At 38.3% G+C, this 19,991-nt stretch overlaps 1 protein-coding gene and 1 pseudogene across 2 annotated transcripts in view; both read right to left on the reverse strand.

Annotated features, from left to right (window-relative positions):
• The window catches only part of PPP1R1C (protein phosphatase 1 regulatory inhibitor subunit 1C), a 113,204-nt gene that overhangs the window by 58,711 nt on the left and 34,502 nt on the right, over positions 1-19,991 (reverse strand). The gene's annotated exons all lie outside the window — the stretch shown is intronic.
• LOC102732114 (mitochondrial-processing peptidase subunit alpha pseudogene) lies at positions 1,522-2,602 on the reverse strand (annotated as a pseudogene).

The following is a 19,991-nucleotide window of genomic DNA, read 5'->3' on the forward strand; positions in this document are numbered from 1 at the left end:
AAGGCAGGGGGAAAAAAAAAGGCATCTGTCTTGAAATTCCAAATTGCCCTCCTTCCAGTAATCCAGAAAGGAAACCAGGGAAATGGCCCTTGAATCAACTATTGCTGTCGTCAACCTCACAGTGTTAAGGCATAAATAATCTCCTCTGTGGATTTTGCTGCCAGTCTACTCACTGTAGCTTGACAAATTTCCTCAAGTTGGCCACTAAGCTGAACAAAGCTCCTTTTCCATTCTGCCCAATCACTCTGACTCTGAAAGTGGCAGCAGCCTCTTTTCCATAGGCCCATGGAAAGGACCAGTTACTCTGAAAGAAATATTTCTTATGACAAACCTAGGGAAACGTGTAGGCTGTCTGTATAAAAAAGAATGTAAGGAGGCAGAGACAGGAGGAAGAGGAGCTCACATACTGCCTTTCAATGGGTGGAGGACCTCTGGGCTGAATTTCTTTCATACCTCCTCATCTACTTTACATGGATCTTGACATTTTTAAAAATATTTAGATGTTTAGTTGACTTCCTTAAAACATCTGTCCCTCTCTCATCTGTACTGCAGAGGCTGGGTTTCTCAACGTTTCAAAAACTAGGACTTGGAGGGGCACCTGCATGGCTCAGTCAGTTGATTGTCCCAGTCTTGATCTCAGCTCAGGTCTTGATCTCAGGGTCATGTGTTCAAGCCCCAAGTCGGGCTTCACCCTGGGCATGGAGCCTACTTAAAAAAGAAAAAAATAGGACTTGGAGACTCTCTTCTCCAACCAAACTGCAGCCAGATGTTGTGCAATCCCCTGACTGCCAGGTGCCAGGGATTACTGCAGCATCACCACTACTGGAGGTGGTCAATGTGGGTTCCCACTTGGGGCCCCTGGGCAGGGGTGGGGGGTAGTTGTTCAAGTTTGCAAACCACAAAGCTATCCTATATTACCAAAGCCATCTGACTTTAATTCTCCTGAAACATCCAGACATGCAGAACCTAGAGCTCCTTTGTCTCCTACCTTTTAAAATGTTCACAGGCTTTGCAGTTACCCTAGCCAGCAATTGTAAGAAACCCTGCCCCATGCTGGGTTTCTTACTCCTGACTAGCCCTCCCGCCCCTGTGAGGAGGCAGTCTGGCGCTGGCTGACACACTGGCGACTGCTAATCTCAGGGAACACAGGACAGTGGTAGGAACACTAACCTGGTTTTCTACAGCAGGCTGAGTTTAACGTTCCTGCACTTCATCCTATTTCTCGCTGCAATGGTGAAGGTAAACCTTTTATTCCACTGAGTGGCACATTTAATACTGAAGGCTGGAAATTGATCTGTGCTCCGTGGCATTAAATTTGTTCAAGTTTAACAGAAAGGTCCTACACTTTGCACCGCTTGTGAAATTTGGCACTAAATTCACACCCAAGAAACGTGCCTCAACACGGGCTCTGTCTAGAGCTCGCGATCTGGGTGGGATTTCGGAGGGCCTCTATCAGAAGAACCCAGATGTTCTGCACAGGCGTGTGTCTTCACTCCACAACGCAGCCGGAGGGCTTGAGAGTCAGCCGGTCAGTAAATCACCCGGAGCCGCCACTGTAGGCTTCCCGTGGAACAACTAGAAGCGACACCGAGGATGTCTTCTAGCTTCGCATAGCTGATGAGTGTGCACAGCTCCAGGGCAGCTTTCTGGAACGGGTCGCCAGCACCTGCCTCCCCGCATTCTCGAAGATCACAGGCCTGCACTCCAGGTTCAGCATGAGCATGGACATGAGCCGCGCCTTGGTTCGCTCCAGCGCCACCACCCCCACATTCCAGCCATTAAAATGAATTTCTTCGTGATGATTTCCACCCTTTCTCGAACCTGTCCAGGGTCGGCCCTGGCGTGGACGCACAAGAGGTCCGTGTCCCTGTAGCTGAGGGCGGGGGGGTGGGGGGGGCGGCCTGGGGGGCGCTGTGCTGTACACCCGGTGGTGCCTGTTGAGCACGCTGACGTTGAGCCTGGCAAATACTCCCGTGCTGGGCCGCCGGGTGAGAAGGAGCCGCCGCCTCCCAACCTGTTCTGCACAGGAAGGGATGAAATCTTCCTCCAAGAAGTAACAGCTCTCCAGTCCTATCCTGACGTGCGTGAGCTCAGGGAATGGGGCAGGGCCCAGGCTAACGTCGGACAGGTCGTTTTCCAGCCTGGCAACCTCTCCCCGTGGACACTGATCTGTCCACGTCTTCAGCCTCCTCACAGGCCCAGGCGCGGCGGGTTCCCAGGAGGTACTTCCTGGCGCGTTCCACCAGGTGCGCATGCTCCGACCCATCCCAGCCCACGCCGTGGGGTCTGGGGTGTATTTAGTAGTTTGTGAGGAATGAAGTACTCGTCCATCTATCTTCGCTGTATTTTCTGTGGCGCAGAAACAGTGGAGACCCACTGTGTTCTCCCGCTGAGCGGCCCTAGGAATCACCTCGGAGAGAAGCGGTTCTGGGTCAGGCCGCCTATGGAGGGCCTCCAGCTCAGACGGACATTGCGCGTCTTGTCCTGTCTTCCCCTGTGAGCCTGGGGTGCGGGACGGCGGCAGCAAACCCGCCGCGGTGCGCCGGCCTTTACAGTCAGCAGACGCGGTGCACGAGGCGCTCTCGACGCCTGGCTGACACATAGAATAGCCTGCGCTTTTCCAAGGTAAGCAGAACTTCTTTGCTCAGATCCATCGGTAGGAAAATGCCAGTTTCTCCACTAAGATGTTTTGCCTCATATCGCGATTCTGAATTAATAAGAATTCCTACCGTACAAAATTGTCCACACTGGTTTGGGGATGCCACCCGGAAGCGCGTTATCCAGTGTGGTTACTTCAGTTTCAAACTTTTCCTGTCCATCCACTGTGGCCAAAACGGGCGTGGGCACTGCGGGTAAGGGTGAAGAGAGCGGGGGTACGGGGAAAAGCACCGCTGCTGCTGAATTGGCTGTGCGCGGGCTCCAGGGCTGGCCTCCCGCGGCGCCCTGGCGGCTCTGCCTCCCCGACCCTAGCCGCCATGGGGAGCGGGGGCGGGACGGGGGTCTCCCCGCCTCTTGACTTATTGGCCCAGTTACCCTTTCCTGACTCTGAGGTGAGTGCCAAAGCTGAGAGACTGAGCCCGTGGTCCAAAAACTGAACGAGCAGTTCATCAAAGAGTAACTCCCTAAAGACAATGATACAGATCTGCATTTATTGACATGAAGGCATATACTGTATAAATTAAAAGGATTTCAAAACTATAGGTATGGTATTTTTATTTCATAAAGTATAGATAAACTATCTGGAGAGAGATGATAGAGAAATGAATGTATAGTCATAGAAGGATATATTCAGTATCTTAACTGTAATTATCTCTCGATGATTGAATAACTCATTCCATCTTCTCTCTCCCTGTACTGTTTTTTTTTCTAGTGAACATGCATTACTTTTATAATGAAAAACTATATGTATCGTGTGGATATATAGAAACACGTATATGTAGTGAAATTTCTGTGTAAGTCCACAGTGCAGAGAGTTGATATTTCATATAGTAAGAAACCAAAATAGACAAGCAGCAAAAAATAAATAAATAAGTTTAAAAAATAAAAATAAAAAAATAGACAAGCAGAATGAATAGTATATAGCACTATTGTTTATTTTAATCTTATATCTTGATTACTAGATTTTTAGAAGTTATGGAACCTTCTAATGAATTTCCCCTCCCTTGTATAGGGGTAGGCAAACAGGAAGTATTGGCTGAGGACAGCAATCACAATTATTTGATATAATCACTGGAAGTATCTGGGTGATTATCAGATAGCTGTGAATATATTGAATTGAGCAATTCTATCAATGCAAAATCTTTTGCTATCATCTTTTAAGTAAATATCAAATATGATCCACTTAACAATGCATGTATTCTAATCCATTGGATCATTAAATGCCAGTGGTGTTTCTTTTTTTTTTTTTTAAGATCTACTTATTTATTTTAGACAGAGAGCACAGAGGGGAGGGGCAGAGGGAGAGGAAGAGAGAAACTCAAGCGGACTCCACCCTGAACGGGGAGCCCACTCAGGGCTCCATCTCAGACCCTGAGATAACGACCTGAGCTGAAACCAAGAGTTAGAGGCTTAACCCAATATGCCACCCAGGCACTCCAATCAGTGGTGTTTCTTAATATTTAATTTATGCCCTAGGAGTTTTCAGAATTCAACCCAGGACTCAGAACCTATTATTTTAAGAACAAAATGGTGTCCAGTCATTCAGCCTTGTGCTTTCCTACTTTCTGACTATAACACACACTAAAACAGTGTCTTTCCAAGGCAACTGTGTAGACTTCACTCATTGCTTAATTCAATGAAAAAGGTTTTTATTCTTCTTGGTTAGTTTTTCTTATTAATATTTGTCTTGAACTGATTAGGTTAGCCAGATATAAAGCCTTTTTAAAAAACATGGAATTTTGTTTTATATTATAAGCCTGTTTTGCCTAACTCCAAAATAGCTTATATTTCTTCTCTACTCTGAGTTTTTGGGAAGTATCAAAGAAAGAAACATAAATTACATTTTGTTTAGAATTCAAACATATGTTTTTTTTCCACTTCACTCATTGGAGACTTGTTCTAATTAACTGAAAGAAATTTAGTCTATTTAGTCACCTGACAACAAAATATAATCATACATGTTTGTTATATGATCATATCATTTTATTTTACTGAAAATATTAGAGCACAATAAGAAAAAAATGCATATTTTGTGATTTCAGTTATTTCACACCAAAAGACAAAAACAGAAATAACTAATTCTAAAATGTGGTAGATAATTTCCTTTCATCAAGGTTGAAGCAGTGAAGCAACATTCTGTTGTGTTGTTGCAATGATCTCGCATTTGTTTTGATGTGGGACTGTCATAGGAGAAAGTAGTGTGACCAGTCATCATCCAGTCCAATAGAATTCACTACAGTAGGATTGAATTTCACAAAACCACCATTATTATGTGTGATGACAAGTCTCTCTTTTACACACACACCCCAGCTAGATTATTTTATTTATCAAGGCATTCCTTTGGCATTGTCTAAACGTAACTATTAACAGAGTTAGAGCCAAATAATGCCTGCTCAAACAGGAGGAAGGAAATTGAGATTTCCCAATATCCTTTGGTTTCCGTGGCAAAGACTGTAGGTTTGTTTTCACTGATTCTTATTTTATCTGACCAATTCGGCATGGAACATCTCTGGCCACCTAAAGCATATGCAGAACTTTATTATAAATATCAATTTTGAATTGCTTTTGTGGTCAGTGGCACTCACTTGAGCCAGTGTATATACTCCATCATTTAACTGCAGTGTGATAAATTTAGTTTCCATAGCTTTTCTTCTTTGTAGCAGTTGCCATAAAAAACTGTGCTTTAATCTGTTAGTTGCCTATGACTTTGTTGGAATAATAGATTAAGAAAAATCAGATTCTCTCATCCCTATTGACTTTACCAAAGGAAAGTTCAAGAATGAACATTGGAATGGCGTCTTTTAAATGTCTCTTTGCCGGGCGCCTGGGTGGCTCAGTTGGTTAAGTGACTGCCTTCGGCTCAGGTCGTGATCCTGGAGTCCCGGGATTGAGTCCCGCATCGGGCTCCCTGCTCAGCAAGGAGTCTGCTTCTCCCTCTGACCCTCCCCCCCTCATGCTCTATCTCATTCTCTCTCTCAAATAAATAAATAAAATCTTAAAAAAAAAAAAAATGTCTCTTTGCCATCCACATTGAGGCTTCTATTGGATTGTCTCCTTGTAGGGATACTTAAGATTGTCACTTGATGTTCTAATTAGTACATATTTCTCTATCTAGGAAGATGGCTATAAAGTCAGGTGAAAAGAATTCTAAAATCTAGAAAAATTTTGTGTATAACCCCCACATTCTAGTTGGTCATCATACCATGATACCACCAAGCTTTCTGCTGTGTAGATTTATTTCATATGATAAATTGACTGCTTATGTTACATTAACAAAAACCTGGGTGAAAATTGATTCAAGGTTCTTAATTTCCTATCAATTAAGTATTTTGTTGTATATGTAATTAAGTGTTCAATCCATTAACTTACAGCACTTTCCATAACTTTTATTAATAACTGAAAAAATATTGCCTCTATCCCATATGAGGCAATCTAAGACAGTGCTTCTGCAGACAGATCCTTCTAAAGGTAGTGATTGTAGGAGCAGAGGTCATTGACACCTTTATACTTAAACTATAATTATTCAAAACCATCCCTTAAAATAAATCCTGAAAGAGATCAGACTAATTTCCTGGATTACCTTGAACCAAAAAAAAAAGTAAATTTTTTATTTATTTTGCTAAAATTCTTGTTACATACAGTGTCACTTAATACTTTTTCTACCAAATTTACCATTAAAAATCATCAATCTATAATCGATGTTTTATAATTTTTTTAAAAATATAAGAAAAATATATAGTATGAATGATTGTATTATCATATTTTTTGTTTTAGAAAATATTAACCATCCACCTTCACTAGACCTGAAATATTTCATATGCATCTTTATATCCAAAAACAGATGGCTTAAATATATTTGAAGAGTGGAAATAGATATGGAGAGGTCATTATTTATCAACATTCATTCCTATATGCTAGTCACATTTTTTATTAAAAAATATATTCTACGTGTCTTCTGAGGCAGTGAGACTCATCTAATGTATCTCTAAGAATTCCATATGCCTTCGCAGCAAAGTTTAAATTGAAAAATAGAGGTCATGTAAGTTTATGAAGCATGATGACGAAGTAATAATCTCTTGATTGATTTTTTTTACTTTTTAAAAGTGTCCATCAATGGAAATACTGCAGCTCATGTGGTAATGATGTTTAGTTACCAAGAAAAGCCAGGACCAGCTCTTATGAACCTTACCACTTTTCCCTGGTTAATTCTGCACTGAAAAACTCCCTCATTAAACCACAATATTCCAGCTGCCATAGTAAATATTACTAGAAGTTGATTTTTACCTCTTCTACTAATCTACTGACAAGAGAGTAAATACTACAATTGCACAGACTTTACACACTAGCCAGCATCTAAATTATTCTATAAGTTAGTCAAGAGAAAATATTTGACTGCTATAATACAATCTGGTTGAAATTGCAGTCAGTTGTGTTCTGGGACTCACACTCTAGGAAATATATATAAAGCACATCCAAATTGATAAATGATGTGGAAAAAAAACCTTCTACATTACAGTATTTTTCTTTGAAATTTCCTCTCAGGTTTGCAGTTGTTTTATACTCCACTTTATTATAAAAATACAAGTACTGGCTTATGGATGACAAGTGGACAGGTATGACTAAGTGGGGCAAGATTAGTACTTATTTTGGCAAGGGCCTAGAATAAGATAATTAAGCAAGGCTGTGGGATCAATGCATGGAATCTGTTACCAGAGTGTGACACTGATCAGAGAACCGGTGGGGGTGGCATCTGAATGGGTGGTCCAGAGATACTATTACGAGTTAACAAGCAGAAGGTTGCAGAGTGTCAAGTGGGGGAGAGAGGCAGCATTTTTGTATCTGAAAGACCGAAGTGGAACAGTGTCATCAGATAGAGTTCTGAGAGGCAATTCAGTCCTAAAGACCAGAACTGGGATTTCAGGTTACAGTACAAGCTGGTGGGGTCATATAAATAGGTTGTAAAGATCAACTTTCATGAAACTAAGCATTAAGACCAGGGTCACAGCCATGGAGAGTCTGGGCTGTTAGAGAATGTTTACTAAGAGACAATAGAAATTACATGGGATAGTTACAGAGCTAGGAAAATAAACAGAACAACAACAAAATACCTGCTTTAATATTAAATTTTGAGGTTTTGCTTGGGGCAGTCTGTACCAGTTCACAGCAGGCCAGTGATACCACTTATTACACCTAGAAAAGCAAGATAAATTACAGAATGCATCCAGACCTGCAGAACAAACTAGAGATCAGAGACATCACAGAGTGAGAGGCTGACAAATCCTCTTCGGCCACTGGCAGAGGGTACTGTAGGGGAACAGAGAATCCAGGGATTTTGGTGATTGTGTGGGACTAGAGGAATAAAACTGAAGACTTGCTCAGCATATCTTACAGTTATATGTTCCATTCCTTGTCTAATAAATGGTGTTATCTGCTTTGGCAGAAAACTGGGATACTATCCTAGGTCCTTAGTGTCCTTGCAATCAGCTTTTCTTTTAATTTTTCCTAGCACTAATTTGTGGGAGAAAAATTAATTCTGTTCTGTAGAGGAGTAGCAACGAAGGAAAGCAATTTATAGCCTTCTTCTTGAGGTGCCCTAGAGATTTAATCACAGGGACATTGGCGCTATCTTTGACAGTCTCAGGAGGAATTTACCATCAGATCTCTGAAAACAGCAGTGAAATCTAAATCATCACATTTCAGCAGATTCTCTATTTTGGTATCTAACATATTTGAAGGTAGAACATCTTTCTTTCCAAAGACCCTTGGATCACAAGTGTTGAGATCTTTTGTGGCTGTGCCATACAGAGAAGGACAGAGTTAAAGACAGAAATTCTATAGATGGCTTTAGGTCTACTAGTTGAAGAACAATCACTGACCCGTAAGCCTTCAGGACTGAATAAGATAAATCATTTACAAATGAAAGAAATTGCCATGCACAGCTCAGCTCGTCATTTTGTATGTGTCATTACCTTGTGATTTTAGCATTCTAGCATAGAATCAGCCGGTCTAAAGTGCCAGAGAAATCTATCATGTATTTCTTACATAGAGTAGAGGAGTAGAACACTCACTGCTTCTTTTTAGTAGAGCAATGCAAAATCTCCTAAGACAGCTATAGTGAAGCCTCTTTCTTGACTTACTATCAAACTCTCCACTTTTCAAAATGAGCTCTAGTCAGCAGCCTTTTTGCTGAAAGCCTTCTGGGCTCTGTCGGAGGCCTATCATTTGGGGCTGTGAGTTAAGCCACTAGGCAGTGGTTTCAGCTGTGTTTTTCTTTGAGCTCTTAGATTTAGTCAAAACTGGTGCCCACATTAAAACCACCAGAGCAATGAATTTATATGCGCTGGAAAGGGGACATGGGGAAAAGAAGCAAACAGTAGAAATAGTTTCATCCTGTTGTGCCAAGATTCACACAGCTGTATTGTTCTTTCAGTGTTATTTATAGCTTTCCACTTTTAATTGATAGAAGTAGAGACCCAACCTCATTACCATATAGGTTTTTATCTCTCAGAAGCCCTCTACAAAATAGTTCATTTTAGATGAGAATCAGGTACAAAGTATTCTATGCGGAAAGAGTGAAGGAGATGACAAGAAAAACACAAAATGGATCATGTTGGTTTATTAAGAACTCTAAACCAGCAATTGTCTTGTGAGAGAGGTTAGAAATCTTCCAAACTTCTTTTATGTTTATATTTCATCATTTCTGCTGCCATTTCCAAACACAGTAGAAGAAGAACAGAAAAATCAGATCGTTTAAAACCTCAGAAGTCTGCTTTTCATTAGTATTTTTGATTTTTATAAACTTAGTGTCTCTTATAAAACATTTTATCCTACCACAGAACTAGCTTAACATGAGGGCCAAAGAACTGTTGCATCATCTTATCAGTTGTGATTTTCAACCATTGGTAAAGTTTTTCTGCCTATTTGGAGTTTAGATTTCGCACATTTGCTCCAGGAAAAGAAACTGATTTCTTTAATGCATGTTTTTTATTTTTTTTCAAGAGGCGGTGGGGAATGACATCAGTTTAATCATCTACACTTGTTTTAGTAATTCTAATTTTTAAAAATTCAATATCCTTTTCATAGAATTACCTAAAGAACTGATTATAAATTATACATTTTATTTTTGCATCAGTTTTATAGATTTATTTAAGATGATCAGATGTTTCAGGCAATGCAGACAACCAATCAAGTCATTATTTAATAAGCACTTATTAATCTTCCCAACAAAGTGCTCTGTGTCATTTTGACCTAATAAACTTAAAACTAGTTAGGATTTGAATAATTCAGCTTTTAACCAATTTAAAACACTAAAATAATTTCATTATTTTATCACATAGGATATCACAAAGATATTCTTAGCAGAGACCCCAGATGAAGTCCTATAACTAGGTGCCTTAAAGGTAAGACTAGGAGAAATGATTGAGGTGAACATGAGAGAACATTATTCAAATGAGGTCAATCTTTTGAACAGTAATGATAGAAAATTTTGTGGAAATTTTGAGAACTTTAGAGCTGGGTCTGAGAGGCACTGGAGTTGGAAAAGAATTAGCTGCTTAGCAGTATTTGGAATATTTCGTATATTTAGTAGTCTTTTCAGTCTATAGAATATTTCCTCTTTTTTTTATACTAGCTGTCAAAATTGACAGTGACTTATTAATTCTGCTTATTTTTTAATCATGCTATTTGATACCCTCCATTGAAAAACACTTTAATTTTTTCCCAAACTCTTTTGTGTTTCAACTGTGTAGACACACCACCGTGAATTTCAAAATAATTTTATCTGAGTAATTCTACTATGAGTAGACCATTGTAAAATGACATAAAGTAAAATAGCAATCTCCTTTTAATGAGAATGTTCTATAACAAAAGGCAAACGTCCCTTTTTTAGTTGTAAATGGAAGATATATTCCTAAAAGTTACAAAGTGTCACTCTACACACTGAGTACATGTGAGTACCTATAACAACATGATAATATTTTCATGGTTTAATCAAGTGAAGGCATCCTATCACTGGTGGTAAATATGTTTCTGTTAGTAATGAAAAGAAAGGCCAGTGGAACTATCTTTAAAATTCTACTCTACATAACTTTTGTAGAAAAATCTTAAAAGTCCTGGAAAATATAGAAGTTAGCTTTTGTCAGTAGATCATCTATAAACATTTACCTCACATTCTGAGTAATATTTTTCAAGAAAAGATACTTTATTCATTCAGTTTTAAGATTGAAGGAATTAAATATCTATGGAATCATGTTCTCTTTTCAACTCTTGGTATTTTACCTGTCCTGGAAATCTTAACCTTCATGCTATCTCTCAATTTTTTTGTCTCATATATAATTTACTTGAGGATTTCACATTATAGAAAGCAATGACTATTTATAGTCATTAGAGGAAAAAGTACTATAATTAGATACTACTTCAGTATGTTTAGCACCAAGTTCAGATAGGACAACAGAAAAAAATGTGTGTGTGTGTGTGTATCAGGAGGGAAAATAGCTTTATATTTATTTTTATGTCTTTAAACATTTTTTCCTATGAATGGTGATATAAGAGGAAAATTAAATGAAAACCCATACTTAAATGCAGTTTATCAGTTATATGACAGATTGTGTTTTTTAACAAGGCTGTCACCAGGGATCTAAAATACATCCAGTATTAACAATAGTTTATTGCATGTATAATATGCATAGGGCATCCTGCTGGGAAATGGAATCCAACCCTTCTAGAGAACTTAAACTCTATTGAAAGAGACAGGCAAAGACACAACTACGGTACAGTGTGATAAATAAAGGCTGTCATAGAGGATGCCCAGGTGTGGTAGAAGCATATGTCAAGGGTATCAAACTTAGCTTTGACAGAGCCAGAAAGACTTCTTGGAGGAAAAGACATCCAAGCTGACATGGACAGCAAAGGTAGGTGGAGTAGGGAAAGTTGATGGGGCAAGGAACTTGGCTGGAGTGGGACTAGGGAGGAGAAGAGATTTTAATCAGAAGAAACAATTTGTGGGAATGTCCTGAGGTGTGAGAGAGCATGACAATTATTTAGAAATTGAACAGAACTCAAATATTGGACTATGGAATGCCAGGGTTAGGTTCAGAGAGAAGAGGGTGAAGACTTAAGAAGGAGTTGGATAATATGGGGTTTTGTAATAATATTAAGAAGTTTGGACTTTATTCTAAAGGAATGAGAAACCACTGATGGGTTTTAAGCAGAAAAAGGCATTATTAGATTTCCCTTGTAGAAAGATTGTTCTGACAGTTGTATGGAGAATGGATTGTAGGAGTCCATTTGGATATATAGCTAGTTCAGCTAGGAAGGTATTCCAGTAATTACGGTGATAGAATATGATGATTTGAACGAGGTTAGAGAGCTGATTAAGAGAAAGAATGGACTGGACTTTGTGACTGACTGGGGGAAGGAGGGGAGTGACAAAAGGGGAGAAGGAAGCCAAATATTGTATCGATTTCTGACTCATAGTTTGAGTGCTCATGGAATTGTTGATTTTGAGGGACTTACTGATGATCCAAGTAGGAAGAGTTCAGAAATTGTCACTCTTAGAAGTGAAAGCAGAGTGAAGATACAGGTCTGGGAGTCAGGAGCATCTAGGTGGTCAGTGATGCCATGGGAAAGGATGACAATGCCCAGAGGGTGGAGAACTAGAGAAGTGGATGGCCCACGTGACAACCCTAAGAACAAAGTGAAGAGGTAGACTAGGCAAGATATGCCTATAACACAAAGGAGCAGCCAAAGGGTAGATGGAGAAACTTCACTGGTGATGTATATGATTTAAGTCATTCTTCAGGGGGAACATGAATTTGTCCTTGGTCATCCATTCCCCTTTTAAACTCCTGGCATATGTGTAAACTGCTTATACAAGGCTTGCTGTCTAGATAATTTGTATTATACTGTATCTGGACATATATATAGTAAAAATGGATACTGTGTTGATCTTCTGTCTTTTTGTTCATGTATTATGCTTGGTTTCAGCATGAATGGCAATGTAGCAGATAAATACTTTTTTGCCTGTTTTTTTGCTCTTAATTAAAAAAAACCCAGCATATTTGAGAAGGTTCAGTACAGTAGCCATATTTCAGACTTTTTGAGCAGGTTTGGCAGGAGGTCAGGGATATCATAAGACTTCTTGGAAATCAGTTCTTGTAAAATAAAATGTTGGTGGTTTGAGAAAATAATTCGGGAACAGATGGATCAAGTTTACTTCCACACACATGAATTTGAACATGAAGTGGTTGACCAAATGCATTTTGCACTCATCTAAACATAACTCTGTGAATACTGAATTTTAAAAATGCTGATTTTTATGTTATTTTACTCTTCTAATATTTGGCCATCATCTTTTACTAGTTAATTCCTTCTTTGATTTCTCTGGTGGCTCAATGTTTGGAGTTTCATACATAATTTTAAGGAAGGAAGTGCAAATCAAAACTACAATGAGATATCCTCTCACACCTATTAAAGTGGTTATCAAAAAGACAAGAAATAAGCAGTGCTGGCGAGGATGTAAAGAAAAGGGAACCCTTGTGCACTGTTGGTGGGTTTGTAAGTTGAGAACAGTCACTATGGAAAACCGTGTGGTAGTTCCTCAACAAATTATATATAGAACCACCATATGATCCAGTAATCCCAATGCTGGGTATATATCCAAAACAAATGAAACCACACTCTCAAAGAGGTGTCTGCACCCCTGTGTTCATTGCAGCATTATTCATAATAGTCATGACCTGGAAGCAACGTAAGTGTTTGTGGATGGATGATGGAATAAAAAAAATGTGGCTCTCTCTCTCGCGCGCGCGCTCTCTCTCTCTCTATATATATACCATAGAATATTATCCAGCCATAAAAAAGAATGAAATTCTGCCTTTTGTGACAACACTGATGGACCTTGAAGGTATTTTGCTTAAATGATATAAGCTAGATGGCACAACGGGGGTGATTGATCATGCTCTTCTGTGAGGGCTCACTGAAGAGTGGGGGGCATGAACTTTCAGCTCTGGGGCTAGAGAGTGGGGCACAGCCATATTCATCCAGCCCATCGGTGCTGAAAGCCTTCAGGGATTGAAACAGCACCACCTAGTGGAGGCTGGAGCCTTGTACACCAAGCCCTGCCTCCATACGCCCTGGAGATTCATTTCCACTGAACTAAGTCAGCCTGAGAATCAGCGCAGCAGGCCCCTTCCCCAAAAGACCAGCAAAAACAACTTGCTCACACGAAGTCTGCTGACCACAGAGTGCTGCAAAGCTTCCTCTCTAAGGGAAACAGGATATAACTTCCTTTTTACTTTTATTCTTTACTTTTTATTTTTCATTTATTTTATTTTTTTCAATTCCCTTTTTAAAAATTTTTATTATTTTTTCCATTTTTCTTTATATGTATATCGTGTGTGTGTGTGTATATATATATATAGTATTTTGGAATCTAGATTCTTTTAATAAGCAGACAAAAACACAACCAAGATCTAGTTTTTTTGGTTTTTGGGTTTTGTTTTCTGTTTTGTTTTGTTTCTCTTTCTTCTTTTCTTTTCTGGACAAAATGATGAGCAGAGAAATTCACCCCAAAAGAAAGAATGGGAAGTAGAACTCATGGTCAGGGGTTTAATCAATACAGATATAGGTAAGATGTCTGAACTAGGATTTAAAACAACGATTATAAGGATACTAGCTGGGCTGGAAAAAGCATAGAATACACTAGAGAATCCCTTACTGCAGAGATAAAAAAACTAAAATCTAGTCAGGCCAAAATTAAAAATGCTATAACTGAGATGCAAACACAAGTGCAGGCCATAAAAACAAGGATGGATGAAGCAGAGGAGTGAGTCAGTGATATAGAAGATGAAATTATAGAATATAATGAAGCCAAAAAGAAGAGGGAAAGAAAAATAATGATCATGAAGGTAGACCTAGGGAACTCAGTGACTTATTAAGACATAATAACATTCTTTTTTTTTTTTTAAGATTTTATTTATTTATTTGACAGAGAGAGACACAGCAAGAGAGGGAACACAAGCAGGGGGAGTGGGAGAGGGAGAAGCAGGCTTCCCGCGGAGCAGGGAGCCTGATGCGGAGCTTGATCCCAGGGCCCTGGGATCATGACCTGAGCCAAAGGCAGACACTTAATGACTGAGCCACCCAGGTGCCCCAATAACATTCTTTTCATAGAAATCCCAGAAGATGAAGAGAGAAAAAGGGGCAGAAGATTTATTTGAACAAATTATAGCTGAAAACTTCCCTAATCTGGGGAAGGACACAGACATCAAAATCCTAGAAGCACAGAGAACTCCCATTAAATTCAACAAAAACCGACCATCACCAAGGCAATGTCATAGCCAAATTCACAAACTACACAGACAGGGAAAGAATCCTTAAAGGAGCAAGGGAAAAAGTCCTTAACCTAAAAAGGAAGATCAGGCTCACAGCTGATCTGTCCACAGAAACTTGACAGGCCAGAAGAAGATGGCAGGAAATATTCAACATGCTGAATGAGAAAAATATTCAGTCAAGGTTTCTTTATCCAGCAAGGCTGTCATTTCAGAGTAGAAGGAGAGATAAAGAGTTTCCCAGACAAACAAAAGCTAAAGAAATTTGTGACCAGGAAACCAACCCTGCAAGAAATTTTAAGGGGGACTCTTTGAGTGGAGGAAAGAAATAAACAAAAAAAGACCCAAAGTGCCAAAGACTAGAAAGGACCAGAGAACATCACCAGAAACACCAACTCTACAGATAACACAATGGCACTAAATTCATATCTTTCAATAATCACTCTGAATGTAAATGGACTGAATGCTCCAATCAAAAGACAGAGGGTATCAGAATGGATTAAAAAAACAAGATCCACCTATATGCCGCCTAGGAGAGACTCCTTTTAGACCTAGGGCACCTGCAAATTGAAAGTGAGGAGATAGAGAACCATCTATCATGCTAATGGACATCAAAAGAAAGCCGGAGTAGCCATACTTATATGAGACAAACTAGACTTTAAAACAAAGACTGTAACAAGAGATGAAGAAAAGTATTATATCATAATTAAGGGGTCTGTCCAAATCAAAACCATGATGAGATACCACCTCACACCTGTCAGAATGGCTAAAATTAACAACACAAGAAACACCAGGTATTGGCAAGGATGTGGAGAAAGGGGGAACCTTTTGCACTGTTGGTGGGAATGCAAACTGGGCAACCACTCTGGAGAACAGTATGGATGTTCCTCAAAAAGTTAAAAATAGAACTACCCTATGATTCAACAATTGCACTACTGGATATTTACCCAAAGGATACAAAAATACAGATTCGAAGGGGTACATGCACCCTGATGTTTATAGCAACATTATCAACAATAGCCAAATTATGGAGAGAGCCCAAATGTCCATCGACTGATGAATGAATAAAGAATGGAATAGTAGCCATCAAAAAGAATGAAATCTTGCCATCTGCAATGACATGGATGGAGTTAAAGTGTATTATGCTAAGTGAAATAAGTCAGAGAAAGGCAAATATCATATGATCTCACTCAAATGTGAAATTTAAGAAAGAAAACAGATGAACATATGGGAATGGGGAAAAGAAAAAAAGGAGAGAGGGAAACAAACCATAAGAGACTCTTAAGGATAGAGAACAAACTGAGGGTTGATGGAAGGAGGTGGAGGGGGGATGGGCTAGATGGGTGATGAGTATTAAAGAGGGCACTTGTGATGAACATTGGGTGTTGTATGTAAGTGATGAATCCCTGAATTCTACTCCAGAAACCAGTATTGCACTGTATATTAGCTAAAATTTAAATTAAGGGAAAAAAAATAAGTCAGAAGGAGAAAAGCAAATACTGTATGATCGCACATATATGTAGAATCTAAAAAAAGCTAAATTTATAGAAACAGTAGAATGGTAGTTGTCAGGGGCTGGGGGTGGAGGAAATGGGGAGATGTTAGTCAAAGGGTACAAACTTCCAGTTATAACAGTAAAGAGTTCTGGGGATGTAATGTCCAGCACAGTAACTATAGTTAACAATACTGTATTAAATACTTTTAAATTTCTAGGATAGCCGATATTAAATGTTCTTATCTCACACAAACACACACACAAGGTAATTATGTGAAGTGATGGAGTATCTTATTGTTGTAATCATTTTGCAGTATGTACATGTATCAAATCATCATATTGTACACCTTAAACTTAAACAATGTCATGTGTCAGTTATATTTCAATAAAGCTTGGAAAAAATTCCTACTCAAAGCAAGAAATCTTTCTTTGAATCCTAGCAGACTTTCAATATCAGCTGTTTTTAAACAGTTTTAGTAAAAGGGAGTGAATTGAGAAATTTTTATATAATCTGTTATAAAATCTAACCATTAGAAAATTATTTTCTATTCTGAACTAAAGTCTACCTTCCTGGAGCTTCAGCTAACATCTTCATTACTCTTGTCAGCTGATGGCCCTCAAAGCTGATTTTCAGAACTGACTCTATATTCCAAATGAGGGTATATCATAGTTCTCTTAATATCACAAAATATTACATCAGCTGCCATACACAATAAGCTCACACAGCCTATTATCTCTTTAAGTCTATAGATTTGATTCACATAAGCTTTTTCTTCTTTGTTCTTTCTTTCTTTGATTTTAAATAGTTAAAGGATCTTACATTCTTCCCTGATATATTTAATCTGGAAGGCTTTCAGCCCATCCAAACACTTTGTACGATTGTTTTTGTCTTTCATTCTACCATTCAATGCCTACATAAATCGTTCCAGCTTTGGAGTTTTAGCAAGACTTTACTTAAAGTCACTAATAATAAAATATTGAACAAAATGTCTCAAGAAGAAACAAATCACTAAGATACTTACCAGGCCCATATATATCCACTGATCTTTAGGTAGGGTTCCTTGAAAAATTATGAATTGTCTAAATGCATTATAATCCATGATTATTTTCCATTCTATATATATATGAATATCAGGAGATATTTGCCAAATATCTTACTGATATATATATGTTTTGAACATTGTCCTGATCAATTAATATAGTATAATCTGCTAAAAGAGTAGAAATAAAGTTGTGGGAACATGATTTGTTTTGAATGAACTTACTTGTGTCTAGGAATCCACATTTTAAAAAGTCTGCAATAGTCTTTCCTTCAAATTAAGGTCAAATTAACAGTTCACAGTTCCTAAACTCCACTATTTTCTCAGCTGTAAACATCAAGACTTCCTACAGTCTTCTGCCAGCTCACTTATTTTGCTTGTATCTTTAAATGTTGACAGCAATAGCTCTTTGATCATAATTGCTATTCTTTTTATTATCTTGTGATATACTTTTTTACTGAGCCTGGGAACCTAAACTTAAAGTAACAAGCAGCGCTTTCATTTTTTTGTTGTTGCTGTTACTAAACTTAACTTCTTTTAACAATACTCATAGCACATTTTCACTTGGAGGAAAATTCCCCTTGTAGAAAGAGATGAAAGAAATATAAAAGTTGAAGACCTCTTTTTGTTTGTTTGCTCTTGTTTTTAAGCTAATATTACAACATCTTAACAAAAACAATTTGGAATGCTTTTTTCCCCCCTTGCTCCTAAAGGATCTAAAAGCTGTTTTATATGTGTGTTTTATTTTCAAACTTCAACTTGTTCTGGTATTTAGTCTCTGCTAGAATTTTTACAAATTCACAAAAGTCTCTTAAATTTATGTGTTGCTATATGCTGCTTCTTTCATCTTTGTGGTCTTTCTCAAAACAATGTATAAGACTTTATTCTTTTTAAAACTGCTAACTATGGGCGCCTGGGTGGCTCAGTCGTTAAGCATCTGCCTTCGGCTCAGGTCATGATCCCAGGATCCTGGGATGGAGCCCCGCATCGGGCTCCCTGCTCGGCGGGAAGCCTGCTTCTCCCTCTCTCACTCCCCCTGCTTGTGTTCCCTCTCTTGCTATGTCTCTGTCTGTCAAATAAGTAAAATCTTTAAAAAATAAAAAAAACTGCTAACTAGCATAACAGAAGGATAGGATAAAAAATATAGGCCTCTAGTGAATTTACCTTGAAAATGCAACTTACAAATATAAGTACTCATGAATGGGTCATTTAATATTATATGTGTGTGTGTATACACACATATACACATACCTATATATGTATACACACAGTGATCTTTTTAAAACAATATTTTGATAATATACATTATGACTCTATGTCAAATATTTTGTCAGGAAGTATAAGGTATAATTATTACATTGTGTTCTCAATAAATATAGAACTATGAAATGTTGATAGTGGGCTACATAGAACTATCTTAGGAATCATCTTCTAGATGAACTTGTAGTTGATTATTAAATACTAATACTAAAAATTAAATTTATACTGAGAAGCAGAATTAAGTATTAGTTTGCATGTGTAGTAATTTCATGTTTAAAATGTTTGTGAATTTTAAATATGCAATGGAAATGAGCAGTAAATAACAATAATAAAATAATAATCTAATAACTGCTATTTAATGAGTACTTACTTTGTGTCAGGACTGTGCTAAGTCCCTTAACATATGTTACCCTATTTAAGCCTTTCAGCATTATTGGGTAGTTTTCACTATCCTCAATTTTTTAGGCAGTAAAAGAGACAAATCAAATAGTAAATGGTAAAATCAGGATTTGAAACCAGATCTGAGCAGACCCACTGAATCCTTGATAGGAGAAACTGTCTAGACATACAGACTATAAGAGGGAAAGGGGCTCTTGTTCTACCAAATAAATTTAAACCCAATTTACATTGAATTTGTAGCTTTAGTCTTCTAACTCTTTTCCTTGAAAGGACTTGTTTTGGAGAATGTTTTCCCTTCCACCATTTAGTCACACTCCTTGTTTATGAAGAAGCAAAATAAGATGTGTTTAAAGCACAATGAAATGAATGAGTACAGCAAAGGTCTCTATAGTAAAGCCATTGTGGGATTACTCAGAAACAAATTAGGCTTCTTTTTTTTTACCCTAGGGTATCTAGAGTTGGCAGCAAGAATGCCAAGAAATAAACTCTATGCAGAAAAAAATATATATATATATAATTCTCATGGCAATTATTTTTATAACTGAGGCACTTACATGACTAGTTAGAGGTTTATTCTCCAAAACATAAGTCGAGCAGTTATTAAAAGCTGATGAGGGGCGCCTGGGTGGCTCAGATGGTTAAACGTCTGCCTTCAGCTCAGGTCATGATCCCAGGGTCCTGGGATCGAGCCCCACATCGGGCTCCTGGCTCAGCAGGGAGCCTGCTTCTCCCTCTCCCTCTGCCTCTCGTCCTGCTCATGCTCTCTCTGTATCTCTCTCTCTCTGTATCTCTGTGTCTCAAATGAATAAA

Source organism: Leptonychotes weddellii, chromosome 3 (assembly GCF_054177405.1).
Source record: "Leptonychotes weddellii isolate Sample4059 chromosome 3, ASM5417740v2, whole genome shotgun sequence".
Classification (NCBI taxonomy): domain Eukaryota; kingdom Metazoa; phylum Chordata; class Mammalia; order Carnivora; family Phocidae; genus Leptonychotes; species Leptonychotes weddellii.